General features: G+C 36.9%; 1 non-coding gene across 1 annotated transcript; it reads right to left on the bottom strand.

Moving 5' to 3' along the window:
• Positions 1-10,706: 10,706 nt before the first annotated feature.
• LOC113772723 lies at positions 10,707-10,813 on the bottom strand. The gene has a single exon (XR_003468680.1). It is a non-coding gene; the product is annotated as a small nucleolar RNA R71 (small nucleolar RNA).
• Positions 10,814-18,700: the final 7,887 nt, after the last annotated feature.

Here is an 18,700-nt window from a genome sequence, read left to right as displayed (position 1 = left end):
TAGAAAGGTGAAAAAATTAAAAAATAAGCAGATACCTTTAGTAAAAGTTCTCTGGATGATTCAAGAGCTAGAGGAAGTGACCTGGGAAGTTGAAGAAGCAATTCGAGGAAAGTATCCAGACCTGTTCGCAGATCAAGGTAAATTTCGAGGACGAAATTTTCTTAAAGGGAGAGGATGTGAAGACTCATAAAAATTCTTATTTTAAACCTCTATTTTTTTTGGCTCAATTAATTATTTATTTGGATATTTGCCCCGAATATTATTTTCTACCCATATTAGACCTAAATACATGGAATTATAGTTTCATTATATTTTTAAAGTGACTTGTTTCAAAAATTAATTTTTGGGAGCTCGTTTAATGAAAATAGTGAAAACGTGTTTGGAAATCTTAACCGATTGAGAGTACAATAAGCTTGGAACTCGGGACATGTACATTATTTCTAAAATAGGTATTTTATGTTTAAGAGTCCAAATGTTATTTAGTTATATTATCGTTATAAGAATTTCTTGGAAGTTTCACTTTTTCACGCTTAAATTGGAAGTACGCGTTTTTACGCGCGCGATTAACTGGGAGACTTTAGACCATCATTTTATACCTTTAAGAGTGAATAATAATAGTATGAATATAAGTGCATTGGAGGTTTAGTGCACTGGTGAAATAAACTCAAGAGGAATCTAGCACGAAACGCGCACGTATGCGCACTATTGAAGAGTTGACTTTAGAGTGAATTATAGCCACACATTAAAGCTTCTTTTGGAAGCCTCATTTAGATCAAAATTCCCTCTCTCTTCCTTCCTAAGACAGCTGGCCATTGAGCTTGTAACACAACACCAAAGTTCTCCAAATATCTTCACAAAATCTTCATCAATCTTCATCCAATTCACATCAAATTTCATCCACACTTGGCTCATCACTTGGAGACCTCATTAAGCTACAAAAGGGGGTTGTTGTCCATGGTTTTCTTAGGCTAAGGAGGGGCCAAAAATTTCTGTCTTGTTCCTTAAGCGAAGTAAGTCACGATCAACCTCGATAATCTTGAATTATGGAAGTTCTATTGCACATCTAAGCTTATGCATGCATGTGGGTAGCTTGTTTATGTTGGAGAAATGGTTGTGTAGGCTCTATGAACTCCCACATTTGATGGATGGACTGATTTGGTGAATGATGATGTTATTAATGTTAGTTTGGTGCTTAAATTAGTGAAATAATGTTGGGTGTTGATAGAAACTTAAGGATGGTGCAATGACCAAAAGTGACCATTTTTCCCCTGTTATGTTCATGCACTTTGATGCAAAATTTTGAGGTTCCAATGGCTTGTTTATGTTGTTTACATGTTATAGTGAGTGTGTAAAAAATTTCATTAAAAATAACTTGATTTGGTCACTCAAATGTTGGAATTACGAAAGCTTAGAAAACTGGAAAATGTTCCCGTCACTGCTCTGGCAGTCGTCTTGTTTCGGCTATAACTCATCGGTCTGAGGTCAGAATCAAGTGCCGTTTGTGGAACTAGAAACTAGACATTCCCAGCTTTCCGTTGGTATAAAATGTACGTCCTGGTTCCACTTGAGCAAGCCAAACCATTCATTTGAATATCGCTGTCCTGTTTCGTTGTTTCCTGGAAGGCAGCACATGAGCTATATAACTTGATGCTCATGAATGCTCTGGTTATTGACAGATTTTGGAAACAGTTTATTCTGAGAAAATATAGCCTTATGAATCTACTTTCCAACGCCATCAACCATGCTCAATTCTGAGTTGAATTGAGTGAGTTGTGGCCGAAATCCCAAACAGACTCGGAGATTTCAAACCCTCTTATGGCTAGTTCAAGTCTTAATCGTTATTGGGACATCTTGTTTCGAAATTTTTGGTGTAAATCACTACCAAACACATCTTGGATGATTATTAGACCTTGTCTACACCAATGAACCATGTTAGAGGAATTTTCCTTGGCCAAATGCTTGAAAACGGAAAAACAGAAGTCCAAGGCAGATTTGCCTTGGAACTCCTTGGAACTTTAGTGGTTTTGTTAACCATCTTTCCGTGCGTATTTTTCTACAAAATTTTTGTAGAGAAATAGTCCCTATATGGAAGTATTATAATGCTAAATTTGGTATCATTTCGAGTCTGTTTCGCTGCTCAACTAAACTTCCAAAGTTCATAATTTGAGTTTGGAAAACCCTTGATTAACAAGGAAATCTTAGTAACTTTGAGCTACCATGTCTTGGTGTTCAAAATTCCGAATCTTGTTCCATTTATTTTGTTTTAAACTTGGATTACAACCCTAATAGAGTTCCAAATTTCAGAGGTTAGTTAGGATCAAGTGAATTTTTCCGGATTTTCAAAGTTGGCCAAAAACCAACCTGAACCTGTCTTCAATGCCCCAGAACAGCAACTTTGAGCTAATTTTTGGATATCTTCCGTTTGGAATCATGGAAAATTATCTTCTAAAAACTTTTTGTACTTTCTAATAGTTTTCCAACGGTACCAAGTTTTCCAATTTTAGACTTATAAAGAGTGAGATACGATTTTTCAAAGATCTCGTATCAAAACTAAAATTTTCATAACTTAAGGAAATGGAGTTTTTTTTGAATTCTCCTTTTTCCCTCAATATCACTTGAACGTTTTATATTTGATTTCGAAGATGAAAACCCGATTTCTCTTCTACTTTAAAACCCCACTTTTGAGCCTTAATTCGCGAATAATTTAGGCTTATTTTAGTGAAATTTCTTAGGATTGTACAAGCGTGCAATCTTTCTCAATAATTGGGGTTTATAAGTGATTGCTCACTATTAATTGCTCAGGCTCGCACAAGAACCTTCAAGAGGATCTTACAGTAGACGCTTGAACTTCAAGTAACATTTCTCCTTGGTTGACTTGGTGAGTGTCAAGTGCATGATTACTTGAACTCCTCTGAATTGATACATGCTTACTTGATATCCATGACTTGGGATTTTAAAAATGGAGCCGAGTGTGTACTTTGTCGCACTCGTTCTCACTTGAAACAAATAACTTGTTTGATAAGAAATGAATGACCTGCTAGACATGACATGAATGCTTGAATGTATCAAATGCTTGCTTGACATGAAATAGTATGCTATGGCTGCATACGTCGCTGGAGTGAATCTCCTCGACACACACATGTACATGAGGGACGCCCAAATCTCATCGGCTGATCTTGGACTCGAGCCGGCATGGGTTTGGTTGAGAACCTTAGCGAGCCATGAGAATCACATGATAAACTTGATCTATTGGAGAGATCTTGCTTGGCATACTCGTTGAAGTATCGCCTTATAAATGACGTTCGGGCCCGGTGGGGGTATGTACGGTGGATGGATGGAAGTAAGTGGTGATCTACGGATTGGAAATACCAACCCGGTTGCCGGAGTATCATCGCGGGAAGGTATACGAATGACCTTAGCAAAGCAAGTGGAACTTAGCTCCTGAAAGCTATCATATCCTTGAATTGTTTCTGTTTACATTTTACTGGAATTGTCAATTACTTGTACTTTATCAATTGACCTATTATTTGGGCTTGCTACTTGGACTATGTGCTTGCATGTGTGTTCTTGGTCTCATGGGCGTTTTGCTCACCCTGTAGATTTGTTTTCCTTAACAGGATGGGACATGAACTGAACTTGGAGAAACCCCTTTTGATGTACTTTTGGCTTAGGGTTTCTAATGTAATTTGGGCTAGACCTCTTATTGGTTGTACTTTTGGGAATCTAATATATGATTTGGGTATTTGATGTACCTGGATGTTGTATATTTTGGGTATTGATGTAACTTTTGGGAACTTGATGAAAGGGTTGGATAATCGTTATATAAATTGTTAAGTTGAAAGCTTCCGCATTATTTGACTTGTTTTATCTAGTTATGATGTCTAGTGTTGTTGTATAGTATTGCATTAAACTTGAACGAAAATTGCTTGAGTCCTAGCGAGAGCTAGGCAGGCGTTTCACGGATACCCTTTGGTTCACCTTAGGGAGAAGTGGGGGCGTCACAGACCATTTTTGTTGTATTGTTGTATTCTCATCCTTATCTCTTTATTTTGTTTCTTTCATACATGGCTTAATGACATAGCAACTAAATGCAATGTGTTCTATGAAATAACCTAATAACTTACACTCTTCCATATCTCTTTTTTCTGTTGCCTTTGTTTGTTTTTTAGATGTAATTCTAGATAATCCTTCCATAATTATCCCTTCCATTCTCTTGATTTTTCCCTCTCAATCCTAATCCTAATCTAATCTTCAAGCCAAAATTTCTTGGAATTACTATAATTTTGAATTATGTTTTTATCTCTTTCTCATCTTCAACTCAAAAGTTCGAAATATTAATTCAAATATTAGCTTAAAGGTGGAAATTAGTTTTGGCTACCTGGTGTCAAAAGACCATGATAAAAGACCATGATACATACTTTAAATATATATATAACAGTTCTTATTTATATATATATATATATCACAGTTCTTTTGTGACAAATTTGTAACTGTGGTAAATCCATGGTGACTTTTTACTACGAAGCCGAAGCCGTTGCAAAGCTTTTGTGACTGCCATTTACAAGATGCCTCTAAAACTGTAGTAAATCCGTGATAAATACTTTTTAGAACAGTTAGGAGGCATTTTATCACAAATTTAGAACATGGCAAAAAGTGATTTTTTTTTGTACTTTTCCCAAGCAACTGGACAGCATTTTGTAACCTTCTGTTCATGAGATTTCACTTAGCATTGCAGAAATGTCACTTGCATAGTGTTAGATGCTTTGTCGACCACAGTTCACTGAGTGAGGTAATTGCCAGCTCTACTGATTTGAGGAGACCGATAAATGCTTTCTCTGGTTCGCCATCATGGGTCGCGTCGTGATTGTTCCACATCTGTCACGGCATATCGATTAAATATCAGGTGATACGCAAGTCAAAGAATATAAAACTTTTAAAAATTCTAAAAATAAAAAATACTATAAGCAATACAACTATCAAATTCGGTTTGATAAAAATCTAAGTTAACATAGATACTATGTAAGTCTTTAAAAAAATGAGGCAACTCTAATTAATAAACAAAAGATGTTGAAAAAAATCCAGTTCATTTGTTGTTAACTAATCCAATTTAATATTTGTTGGACTATTCTAATGTTGTTGCTTTGGTGTTAGGGGGGTTGAAATGTTAAATGAATGGAAACGCGAATGCATTCAAAAAATAGAGGAATCGAGTTTTAGGTATCCCCCCTTTGGTCAAGAAATGTTTGTTCAGGGTGCGAAGAGAGAGAAAGTTGGAAAGGAAGTGAGATAGAATCTGGTGGGCTTTGAGCTATGATTTAGCTGTAATTTTTTCTTTTTCTTTTTTTTTGTTGGGTCTCTCTCTCTCTCTCTCTATTCTATCCCCTCACATTCTCAAATACACAACCCACAGTGCCTCCCATAATCCCTAGAAAACGTCATTCCATTCCACCGCCTCCCCCTTTTATTTCTCTCTGTCTCTCTCTCTTCTCAAGCGCCACCACCATTACTAGTTTGCCACCACCCACAAAAATCTCCAAAGCCCCGAATCCCACAAAATTTTTATAGGGGGCACTTTGTAATTAAGTGATAAGTGAATATTTAACGTATATTTTGTACAAGTTTGGCATGAACTTTTGGTATGTTTTGAGAAGATTAAAGCTATATTTGAACTATTTTGGTGATAATTGATTAAATATTGTTTAAGTGTTCAAAATTTGATAAGTAAGTGGATTAATGTGTTAATTTTGTGAAATTATGAAGGATATTGATATATGGAATTCATGCACGAGATGAAGGAATTGTAAGAATTGTCCTGAGGATAAAGTACAAGAGAAACTAGGAGCAAACATGAAGAGAAAAGAGAAGAAGTAAAAAAATTGGAAATACATCAGCACGGATCTGAGCTCGGATCCGTGTGAGTAAAGGGTGATCCGAGCCCTCGGCTGTACTTCTGGAGCAGTGTATCCGAGGTCATACAATCTGAGCTCGGATCCATCAGAGAAAGTCCTCGGATCGGTAAGATCCGAGCTCGGATCGATCTTCACTCCTCGGATTTGAGGCTCGGATCTGCCTCTCTCTTCAGCAAGTGGCACAGCCATTTTTTTCTCACTTTTCACACGACTTTCCAGCTATCTTGAGAGAGAAAATTCGGTGGCACATGCTTCTGCAACAAAAGAGAAGACTAAATGAGTTATTGACTAGTCAAAATAACATAACTTTTGACTTCCTTTACAAAATCTAAGTGGTTGGAATCATGGAGGAGAAAAAAAATGCCTTTCTACCATCTTTTATACAGAAACACAAGGGAGAAGCCAGTCATCACCATACGTAGCTAGTTTTTCTTCCTGTAACAAGTTTCTCTCTAGTGAGGAGTTCTTGGGGAAGCATTTGGAGTTTTACTTGTTATCATCTTGTCCAATAACATAGCAGAAATTGGAGGGCTTCACCATCAATTGGTTAAACTTTCTTTTATCTTTCTTGTACTTGTACTTTATGATATTTTGTATTAATAAACTTGTGAGTTTGATTGTTAAATCATTCATGAGTAGCTAAACTTCTTAATCTAAAGAGTAGATAAAACTTATGGCTAAATGAGATAAATCGAATGTGATTTACAGTTGTTATATCTTGTATTAACTTGTCTATTTGTGCATGTAGTAATTACTTGTTATTGCTTGATCACTAATAGCATGTTTATAGTTGTTATTGTTCAATGAGAATTGGTAGTAACAATGGAAACACATGAGTAGAGCTTAAGTTGTATGTTCATAAAAATAGAGATACATTTAAGTGGATTACTTAGCATTTCATGAAAGAAAATAGAGTAGTAGTAGTATTTCACCATGAAAATAGGGAAAACTGGACTATTCTAAACCATTTTATCATGAGAATGAAGTTTGGTAATATTGGAAATGAATCCCTGGTTAAACAAGAATAATAACAAGAGGTAAATCCATTTATTTGTGTTGTTTATGGCATAAGTGGAATCTACATCCCTAGATTTATCCTAGAGTGAAAATTCTCCATTTGCATTTAGCATTTGCTAAACTAGATTTGTAGATCAGATTTGTAGAAAATAGCAATATGATTTCTCTGCTCAAATTCATTCATAAGTCTAAATAATAGAGAAAATAAGGACCTAGTAATTGGTTAATTTGCTCCTTGTAGGATCGACCCGATACATACCCTACATTACAATTTTGACCTGTATACTTGCAGTTAAATGGGTATAAGATCGGATTTAAACTTGTATTGATATAAAAATCCCATCAAGTTTTTGGCGCCGTTGTCGGGGAGCGGCAATATTAGGGCCTAATCATCTCTATTAATTTAGATATTTTCATTTTTTTTATTCAAGTTGTTTATAATTGATTTTAATAATTAAAACTGTAAAATTTCTCTTGTTTTTATTTGTAGTGTATGCACCGATCAAATCGACAAGTTGCACTTTTCGATCCTGAAATTGAAAGGACACTACGGAGACAAAGGAGAAATACACCGCATCAAGAGGAACAAGAGGTTTGGCAACTAATAGAGGAAATCTTGATAGAATTACCATTTCAGGAAGAAATAGCGGAAAATGAACCAAATAGGCGAATTCTACGAGATTTTGTTTTACCGGGAACACAAGGTTCTCAAACTAGCATTGCAAGTGTGACAGCCCCAGTTTCCCTAAGGCGAACCAAAGGGGTTAGCGGACTGCCTGCCCAACTCTCGCCAGGACTAACGGTGCAGCTTAGAGCGGTCTATCGCGTTCCGGCACTTACAAACGCTCGTAAACGAGTCAAAATGGCAAAATAACCCAAAATAAAAAAAAAATGAAATTCGGAGTCGGCCATGAATAGTAACCGACCCGTCGGAACGCAACCAAATATCAAACAAACATTCACATCTTGAACATTAGCAATTACAATCCAAAGTGACATACAAAAGTTTTCAAAAGTTAATATATACACGGTTTGCCAAATTGAAAGTGAAAACGGCCCTAAAGATACATTTAGGGTTTCTCTTCATATACAATACAAAAGAGATGTACATCTAGTTCATTCGGCAACCATCTATCAAGATTCATTCCAAAAAGAGTCATATTCCTGTAAGGAAAACAAAAGGAACGGTGTGAGCTAATTGCCCAGTGAGATACTATCACTTACGCAACCAAGTGCATATAAGCATCAAGCTTTCATTCAATATGGTAAAATAAGCAAAGGTACACGTCAAATATGGTGATAAAAGGATACAGATGGCTCTCAAGACCCCTTTCCTCGTTTGCATTTCTTGATCGGACGTCATTGACTCTCCGTCAATGTTCAAAAGTAACCAACCGTAGACTCCACTTTACTCCCACTCCTTCCACCTAACATACCCCTACCGGGCCCGAAATCCAAACACTTGCACTTTGGTATTACTCGAGTATACCGGAATCGAGAGTCTCGCATACTACAAGATTCCATATAACTTTACCCAAGGTTCATTAATTGGCACGACCAAGCCCTCGCCGGCTCGATTCAATCAACTACCAATGGGGTTGAGCTCAATGATAACATTTGTAGTCGTTGGATACTCGTCCAATCAATTCACTTTCATTTCATTTCATGTAACATTTCATGTAACATTCCAATAACATGACAACAATGATATAAGGCATATAAGTGAGAGTGATAAAGTACACTTTCACTTCAATCAAGTCACATTCAATTCACTTCAAGCAATTTACATTCAAAGCCATATAGTAACATACAAGTGAGTAGTACTCACCAAGCTAGCAAATGTGGTTTCATGCACTTCCGTCAAAAGAACGTTGTGCACCACCGTCACGTCCTAAAACATGCAAACAATTACAATGAGACTCGATAACGAGTCATAAACCAAGGCCAAACATGACCCCAATAGGGTTCCATAAGCATATACAAACATTAAAGGAAACCAGAAAATTCGGAAATGCAATTAGCTTTGGCCCTGAAAAAAACAGTTTTTATCCTCATTTTGCGGTAATGGCACCAATTTCACTACGATTATCGGATGAGGGTGCAAGACCCACCATTTCGAAGCTAAAAGACAGGGCTACAACATCACAGAAGGTCACTCAACCCATTTTTGAGTGCAAACAGGTCAAAAATGCAAGATACTACATCAAAAACGTAAAACAGATTCACCAAAATGCATTCTAGCGGAAACATCATAACTCAGGCTCTCCAAGTCCAAATCCAGAAATTCCAAAACCAGCTGAAATCTAAGAAACAGGGATAAATTTCATCAGAAGGCCTCAATGACCAATTCGGAAGCAATTCCAGCAAAAACAATCAATTACAGGCGCAGTTATTACATTCGGGTAAAACCAGAACAGCAATAGTAATTTCGACTTATCTCATTCTACACTACTCCGATTGACATGAAATTTTGTAGGCACCTCTAAAATGTCATTCCATACAACTTTCATGTTTTAAGACAAGGACAATTCGGCCTCTAACTAGGACCTAAAAATTCGGGCAGAATGCTCCCTCAAGAACCCTAATTTTCTGAAATTTCTTCCAAACCAGAAATTGGTTTTCCACCTCCTAGAGTCATTATATACCATTTATAATCATCATAGATAGCCACACAATCATGCTTATATTAAAACAGAAAAATCCCCAAAAATAATAAAACTTCATCATTTCAACCACAAATCAAGAAATAATCCATAAACTTGCATCTCATACTACCACTAAGCATGATTTAAGCATCAATTAAAGGAGGAGGGTGGTTCTTCACAACTTACCTTAGAAACAAGAGAGAGAGAGCTATTGGTCACCTTAACTTTCCAAAAAACTTCACACAACAACTCACCAACACTTCCTTAAGTGGTTTTATGGAGCAAAATCAAGGTTGGATGGTTGGTTTTGGTGATTTGGAACAAGATTGAAGTGTTTTCTTCCTTGTGCTTGGAGTAAGAGAGAGAGAAAGAGAGCAAGAGAGGGCCGGCCACCTTTGAGGATTTTTTGATGATTTTTGGGTCATTTTTGGTTTATGTAAGTCAAATGGTAAGACCATGAATAGTGGTCTTAAGGTTGGACCACTCAAATGGTGACACTTGTCACCTTTTATTAAATGCTCACCTACCTTGTCTCTCTTATATCAATCCACTTAGCACCCTCTACTTATCTCTTAACACCCGGTAAATTAATTCCAGTATTCAAAACTTAACCTAGTTGACCGAATTTTTCCGAACTTTTCGCACTAGTGGGTCCCACGTCCGGTATACGCTCTTAATTTCTCAAAATCCATTTGATACTAGAAAAATCATCTAAAAACTATATCTGCTCATAAAAATTATCTAGAAAATTTTCCGGATACAAAAAGTGTAGAAAACAAGCCATTGAATATAATAAAACCCTAAAATGAAATTACGGGCTCTCACAGCAAGGCCAACGGTAAATGCTAATAATTTTGTGATTAAATCATCACTGATTCAAATGGTACAACAATTTCAATATGGAGGTAATGCTACCGAAGATCCAAATTCTCACTTGTCAATATTTCTTGAAATTTGTGATACAATTAAGTTCAATGGTGTTAGTGATGATGCAATTAAATTTTGATTGTTTCCATTTTTATTAAGGGACAAGGCCAAGGTTTGGTTACAATCTCATCCTCCAAATACTTTTACTACTTGGGCTGAATTAGTTAAGGCGTTTCTCAATAAATTCTTTCCACCTGGAAAAACTGCTAAATTCAGAATGGATATAACTAGTTTCACTCAACAGGAAGGAGAGACATTGTATGAAACTTGGGAGCGCTATCGGGAATTGCAACGAAGATGTCCTCATCATGATTTACTGGATTGGCTAGTAGTCTGAACATTTTACAATGGTCTCACCTATCCAACAAAGACGCATGTAGATGCGGCAGCGGGAGGAGTATTGATGGGAAAGACAGCCGAGGAAGCTCAACAATTGATTGAAAAAATGGCTGCTAACAACTACCAATGGGCAAACGAACGAGGTAATACAAGGAGAACAGCAGGTATGCTTGAAGTACATACCTTGAATATGTTAAGTGCAAAAATGGATAATGTGGTTAAGATGCTTAATAAGCACGTTGGTTCTAACTCGAATCAAGGAGTAGTTTTGCATGATGTACTACTTACGGCGGAGATCATGATGATTCTATGTGTTCTAGTAGCGAACAGGTTGAATATCTTAACAATTACAACCGTCCACCCCAAAACAATCCATACTCTAATACCTATAATCCAGGATGGCATAATCACCCGAATTTTGGATGGAAGGATCAAGGGAACCAACAAAGACCAGTTAATCCACCAGGTTTTCAACCGAAGCAATCACTTCCGGAGTCCAAACCAACTTGGAAATTGGCAATTGAGAAGCTAGCAAATGTATCAAATGATAAAATTAAAAAGTTAGCCAGTGCTACTGCTCAACGGTTTGAAAGAATTGAATGAAGGATGGACCAACTCACCAATATGTACAGGAATGTTGAGGTCCAATTAGGACAAATAGCAAATGCGGTTAATAATCGCAATCAAGGGGATTTACCTAACAAGACTGAGGTGAACCCAAGGGAGCATGTGAAGGTTATAACTCTCCGTAGTGGTAAGGAAGTAGGTGAGCTGCCTATAATTGAATGTGAGAGAAAATGTGAAAGAAGAGAGAACAAGCAGTTGAGTGAGTTAAGAGAGGACGACAAGAAAATCAAAGGGAAAGAAAAGTTGGAGGAAAATGCACAACAAATGGGAGATAAAACACCAATTCCTCCACCGGTGCCATTCCCTCAAAGATTGAAGCTTTCGAGAAATGACAAAGAATTGGAGAAGTTTGTCAACATTTTCAAACAATTACATATTAATATTCCTTTTGTTGATGCTATTTTGCAGATTCTTTCATATGCAAAGTTTCTCAAGAAGATAATGACTAAGAAAAGGAAGTTAGTAGATAGCGAGACAATTGCATTAACAGAAGAATGTAGTGTCATCCTACAAAATAAATTGCCACCAAAGTTGAAAGATGCGGAGAGTTTCATAGTTCCTTGCACTATTGGTAATGTAGAATTCTCTAAAGCACTTTGTGACCTTGGTGCAAGTGTTTCATTGATTCCTTTAACTGTGGCTAGGCAATTGGGGTTGAAAAAGTTAAAGCGTACTAACATTTCCTTGCAATTGGCTGACAGGTCTATTAGACATCCAATGGGCATATTGAAGAATGTGCTCATTAAAGTGCAGAAATTCATTATTCCTATTGATTTTGTTGTTTTAGACATGGAGAAAGATGTAAATATACTTATTATACTTGGTAGACCATTTCTGGCCACTGCAGGTACAATAATAGATGTCAAACGAGGTAAGTTCAAGTTTTAAATCGGTGAAGAGGAAGTGAAATTTGATTTGAGTAAAGTGGAGAAATATCCCTCTTTTATCGATCATGTTTATTCTATTGACATATGTGATAAATTGGCAATAGAAATAAGTCAAGTTAATCTTGATAATGATTCTCTTGGACTTTGTCTTAATGGTGTACGCTTACAAGAGGAACAAGTTGAAGAAATGACTGAATTTTTGCAGGCACAGGTTCCCTACAAAAGGAAAAATGCATATGAGGAGTTAGGACTGAGCAAAGGGTTCCCTCCACTATCATGTGAGCAAGCACCACAGCTTGAGTTTAAGCCACTGCCTAAATACCTCAAATATGCATTTCTTGGAGAAAAAGAGACATTTTCAGTAATTGTCAATGCAGCACTAAATGAGAAACAACTAGACAAGCTCTTATGTGTTTTGAGGAAGCATTTAAAGGCTATAGGATGGACAATTTCTGATATCAAGGGAATTAGTCCAACTATTTGTATGCACCGAATTTTATTAGAAGAAAATTCTAAGCCGGTGGTTGAAACTCAAAGAAGGTTAAATCCAAACATGAAAGAAGTGGTAAGAGTAGAGATTCTTAAATGGTTGGATGCAGGTATAATTTTTTCAATTTTTGATAATGTTTAGATTTCTCCTATTCATGTAATGCCAAAGAAAGGGGGGATAACCATAGTACGTGGTAACAATGATGAAATGATTCCATCTAGAGTTGTAGTTGGGTGGCGAGTCTGTATTGATTATAGAAAACTGAATGCAGCTATTAGAAAGGATCACTTTCCTCTACCTTTTCTTGATCAAATGATAGAAAGATTGGCCGGATATGAATTTTATTATTTTTTGGATGATTTTTCAGCATACAATTAAATAATCATTGCACCGGAAGATCAAGAGAAAACCACATTCACTTGTCCTTACTACACTTTTGCATTTCGAAGAATGCCTTTTGGACTGTGCAATGCACCGGCCACCTTCCAACGATGCATGATGGCAATTTTCTCTGAGTTTAATGAGAAAATTATGAAAATCTTCATGGATGATTTTTCTGTATTTGGATCTACTTATGATGATTGTCTTAACAATTTGGATCTAATTTTGCAGAGATGTGAAGAAACAAACCTTGTACTCAATTGGGAAAAATGTGACTTCATGGTTTATGAGGGTATTGTGCTAGGCCATAAATTTTCTTCAGAAGGTATTGAGGTAGATCAAGCCAAGATAGAGGTTATTGAGAGAGTGCCTCCACCTATCAATGTGAAAGGCATTCGTAACTTTCTTGGACACGTGGAATTTTATCGGCGGTTTATTAAGGATTTCTCCAAGATTGCTAAACCTTTATGTGAATTACTTGCAAAAGATGTTCCTTTTCACTTTAATGATGAGTGTTTACTTGCTTTTAATAGGTTGAAAAAGGAACTTGTCTCCGCACCTATAATAGCATCACCGGACTGGAGCTTACCATTCGAATTGATGTGTGATACAAGTGATTTTATAGTTGGAGCTATTCTTGGGCAAAACATGATAAACGACTTCATGTCATTTATTATGCAAGTAAAATGTTAAATGAATCCCAAGTTAACTATGCAACAACAGAGAAGGAGTTGCTAGCAGTGATATTTGCATTGGATAAGTTTAGATCGTATTTAGTAGGATCTAAAGTTATCATTTATACCGACCAAGCAGCATTCAAATATCTTTTAAATAAGAAAGATGCAAAACCTCGACTAATTCGATGGATTTTATTATTGCAAAAATTTGATTTGGAGATCAAAGATAAAAAAGGATCCGACAACTTAGTCGCTGATTATCTTTCTAGACTGGAGAACATGCCTCAAGAAAACCACTCAACCATTAAAGAAGAATTTCCAGATGAGTTTTTAATGGCAATTCATAAGTCACCATGGTATGCTGATTTAGTTAATTTTGTAGTTAGTGGAGTGATACCAAGTGATTTGAATTCTCATTAAAGGAAAAAGTTCTTAAATGATGCTAAATATTACTTTTGGGAGGAACCATTCTTTTACAAACACTGTGCAAATGGAATAATTAGAAGATGTGTTCCGGAAGATGAGGTACATAGTATTTTAATGCATTGTCATACTCTTGAAAGGGGAGGTCATTTTAGCACAACTAAAACCGTAGCAAAAATATGGCAATCAGGATTTTATTAGCCTACTATGTACCGAGATACTAGAAATTGGGTTAAAAGTTGTGATCAATGCCAAAGAACCGGTAATATCTCAAGAAAGAATGAAATGCCTCTAACTACATATTTGGAAGTTGAGTTATTTGATGTTTGGGACATTGATTTTATGGGACCATTTCCTAACTCATATAAAAATAAGTATATCCTTTTCGCAGTTGATTATGTCTCTAAATGGGTGGAGGTCATTCCTTCACAAACTAATGATGCTAAAGTTGTGCTTAAGTTCCTTAAACGGAACATATTTTGTAGGTTTGGAGTTCCAAAGGCAATAATAAGCGACGAAGGTAAGCATTTTTGTAATAAAATTATTGACACTTTGTTGCTTAAATATGGTTGTAGGCATAAAAAGTCACTCCCCTATCATCCTCAAGCCAATGATCAAGCGGAGTTGGCCAACCGGGAAATTAAAATCATTTTGGAGAAAATGGTCAACCGATCGAGAAAGGATTGGACAAACAAGCTTGAAGATGCTTTGTGGGTGTATAGAACGACATTTAAAATGGCGTTGGGAATGTCTCCATATAGTCTTGTCTATAGGAAAGCGTGTCATTTACCTGTAGAAATAGAACATAAAGCTTATTGGGCCATTAAAGCTATTATTTTGATTTTAAATCCACAGGTGAAAAGAGAATGCTCGAACTAAGCGAATTGGAGGAATCGCGGTTAACCTCGTATGAGAATGCCAAGATTTACAAAGAAAAAGTGAAATTTTGGCATGATAAACACATTCTCCCTAAGCATTTTGAAGAAGGGCAAAAGGTGTTATTATTTAACTCAAGGCTTAAATTATTCCCTGGAAAGCTTAAGTCTCGATGGTCCAGGCCATTTGAAGTGGTTCGCATGTTTCCTTATGGAGCAGTGGAAATGAAAGGAGAAAATGGTTCCCCCATTCAAAGTAAATGGTCAAAGATTGAAACCCTATTTGGCCGGAGAAAAGGTTCCTAAAGGAGTAATTTACTCCTTAGGAAACGCAATGGAGAGTTAAAGAAGCTATAGGAGAGTCGAGCTTAATGACTCTAAACAAAGCGCTTATTGGGAGGCAACCCAATAATAATATTATAGTTGTGTGTTTTTATGTGTTTCTTACATTTTGGTGTGATTTAATTGACTAATTAGATGTATTTCACTTGTTTGTAAGAGGTACCGGAGTTTCATCATCCATTTTGAAGGTACAATTGAAGAACAAGTGTAAAAAGAGAGGTTTTCTTACCGAATTGTGCTTTAAGTGTTTAGAATTACCAGTCATATATATATTGTGCATTTCAAGTATATTCAAGTGAGTTTTGATGATAACATGTTTATAAATACTCATGGACTCATTTGATGTGCATTTAATGCCCAAGAGTACCATTTTGGTGTAAAAGTGCAAAAATGATCAAAGAACCTCACCCCTCGATTTGCAATATAGATGTGTTTGATGTGCTTTGAGAGTTTGGATATTGTGTTTTTGGTATATTACACTTGCGTGGGGGGTTGGATTTGATAAAAAATTTGTCCTATGTGTAATTCTGAATTGGCCGAAAAAGGGAGAAAAAGTTTGCAAAATTGCAGTTTCTGCAATTAGTGCAGAATTATGCTGATCCGAGCTCGGATCCGAAAAACTCAAACGGATCCGACCTCGGATCCTTTGAAGATAAAAAATAAAAAATAGGGATCCGAGCTCAGATCCAACAAATTCTAGTAAGATCCGAGGACTCATCTGTGCTTCTGGCGATGCGGATCCGAGTCCCTGTCGGATCCGAGGGCGTTAAGAACCGATCCGACCTCGGATCGGTTTGCGATAAGAAAGAAACCGAGGCCTCGGTTCCTCATTTTTCCAGCTCTTCTATTCCTATTTCACCGAAACCCTAGCCCTTCTTCACCATTCTTCTATTTCATCCAATAATTATTCAACCCTTCACCATAAAAACATCTCCCAACCTGTTGTGATCATAAACCCTCAACAATTTCATTTTAAAAACATCAATTTGGGTGGTTTTGATCTTCAAAACGGGAATTTGGGCATCACTGAAATCTCGCAATTTGAGGTCGAATTTGGGATTGTTTCTTCATCACTTTTGCATCATTATCATCCTCCATCATCAATCTACACATTTGAGGTAACAATTTATAATTTTCTTTGAGATTTTATAATTCCCAATTTTACATTTTTTTTAGTTTTGGGCATATTTTGGTAATTGCTTATAAGTTGAAATTTCTTGATACAATTGTGCTACATTGTGCTTAAATAGATTGTCACAACTATTTTCATTCTTAGTTTTAAGAGAATTGTGGATTTGGTGATATTTTTGAGATTGTTTCTCAATTCTTTTTCGGGCTTTAGCATTTTGGTGATTTAGACTTATGAATTTTTGCTTTCATTGATTATATGAACTTGTTCTAAGGAGTATAGATCACTATTGTACCAATTGAAAATGATATGCGATCATTAGAGCACATTCTATTTGGTAAAAAAGTGTGTTTATTATTAAGTTAAGCATAGTGAACCTTTTTGCTTGAAATTTCTTATCTTTTTGAGATAATTTGCATTTGTTTGAAAGAATTGGAACTCATGTGTGTGCAAACTGAGTGATATATATTTCTTTGGGAAAGCTGCTAGACGTTGACTATTGTGTAAATTAAGGATGTTTTAGCAAGGCATATGAAAATGTGGCTTTACTAGAATTGGATTTGAGATGTTCTCAAGTGTTTGCAAGAATTATAGCACATTGTCGTTAATACTTCAAATTTCTTTGATATGTTCATTCTTGCAAATGGCTAAATTCTCAAGTGTTTGGACTTATTATGCATGTCATGATATCCTTATTGGTAATAGTCATTCTAAATGTGGGAATTGGATTTTAGGAAGATTACTTGCTTAAAATTGTTGATTGTTGGCAGGGAGTTTCTTCCTTTCATAAGGGGAAACTCTACCGAAATTTTCTTAAATTCCTATTTAACATATGTGAGCAAGTTTATATTGTTTCTAATGAATATTCCTCTTGTTTGTGTATAGGTACTATGGCTCGCACAAGGAGGGCTCGTATTCGTACTCCTACACCATCGTCAAGTGAGGAACACACACCCTCTTTGCATGAGGAGTCGCCTGATGAGGAATCTCCCTCTCCTGAACAGCCACCTTGCTCCAGGCGAAAGACAGCATCTACTAGCCACGAGGAGCCGCCTCCAGACTATGATACCACGCGATTCACCTCGCTAGAAAATCAACAGTGGTATGAGGCAGGCTTGGCCAAGGAGATTATTATTGAGAAGCACTTGGCACCAGAGGTGGATGATCACTATAAGGTGTCCACCGCCTATGGTCGACTGGGATGGGCCAATATTCTGAAGTTGCCTAGGCATTATTATCGCAATTTGGTCCGGGAGTTTTACACGAATGTCGAGAACAAGCAGAGCTATAGTGGAAATCTCATTGTCTCTTGGGTTTAAGGCAAGAGAGTGGCCATCCACCGGGAGAAAATAGCCCAATTTGTCAAACTCAAGGACGACAGAGAAGATGTGAAATTGACCAAGGAGTTCAAGGCATGTGATCCATGGCAAGTGGGCAAAGCCGTATCACGTCTTAAGGGTCAATACCGGGAACGAGGAAGTTCAAAGAAACTCCTCGTTTATGCCGATTCATTTGAGCCTAGGTACCACCTTATCATCTATCTCTTTGCTTTTAATGTGGTACCTAAGAGGAGTGGAAAAAGGGAAGTTCGAAATAGCGACCTTTACTTTCTGGATAAGATGATGAATGGATTAGGTCGGCAGTTGACAGGAATCCCTCTTGGCAGCAGCATTGTTAGCTATATGCGCATTACAGCCCGCATGCGAGCTGGTGAGACTTGTTTTGGGTTTCCTCGTGTCCTCACTCTTCTGTTTGAAAAGTTCAAGGTACCATTGGGTGAGGAGAGAGCCATTACTACCAAGGCAGTTGATGAGGTCAATGTTTCAGTATTACGGTCCTTAGGTATCCCTACAGATTTTGGAGCTTCTCTGGTTCGCGATGGGGGAGCAGCTTCGACCTCAGCTCAGCCTCCACCTCACACTGAACCACAAGAAGAAACTCAAGAGACGGAGGCACAATAGACTCTTCCTCCTCCCGTTCCGCGACCACCTCATCCGCCGCGCTCCAAGTGACAAGAAGTCCTTAATGCCAT

The sequence above is a fragment of the Coffea eugenioides genome, chromosome 5 (assembly GCF_003713205.1).
Source record: "Coffea eugenioides isolate CCC68of chromosome 5, Ceug_1.0, whole genome shotgun sequence".
Classification (NCBI taxonomy): domain Eukaryota; kingdom Viridiplantae; phylum Streptophyta; class Magnoliopsida; order Gentianales; family Rubiaceae; genus Coffea; species Coffea eugenioides.
The sequence above is the reverse complement of the archived record's forward strand: the minus strand, read 5'-3'. Positions and strand labels throughout refer to the sequence as shown.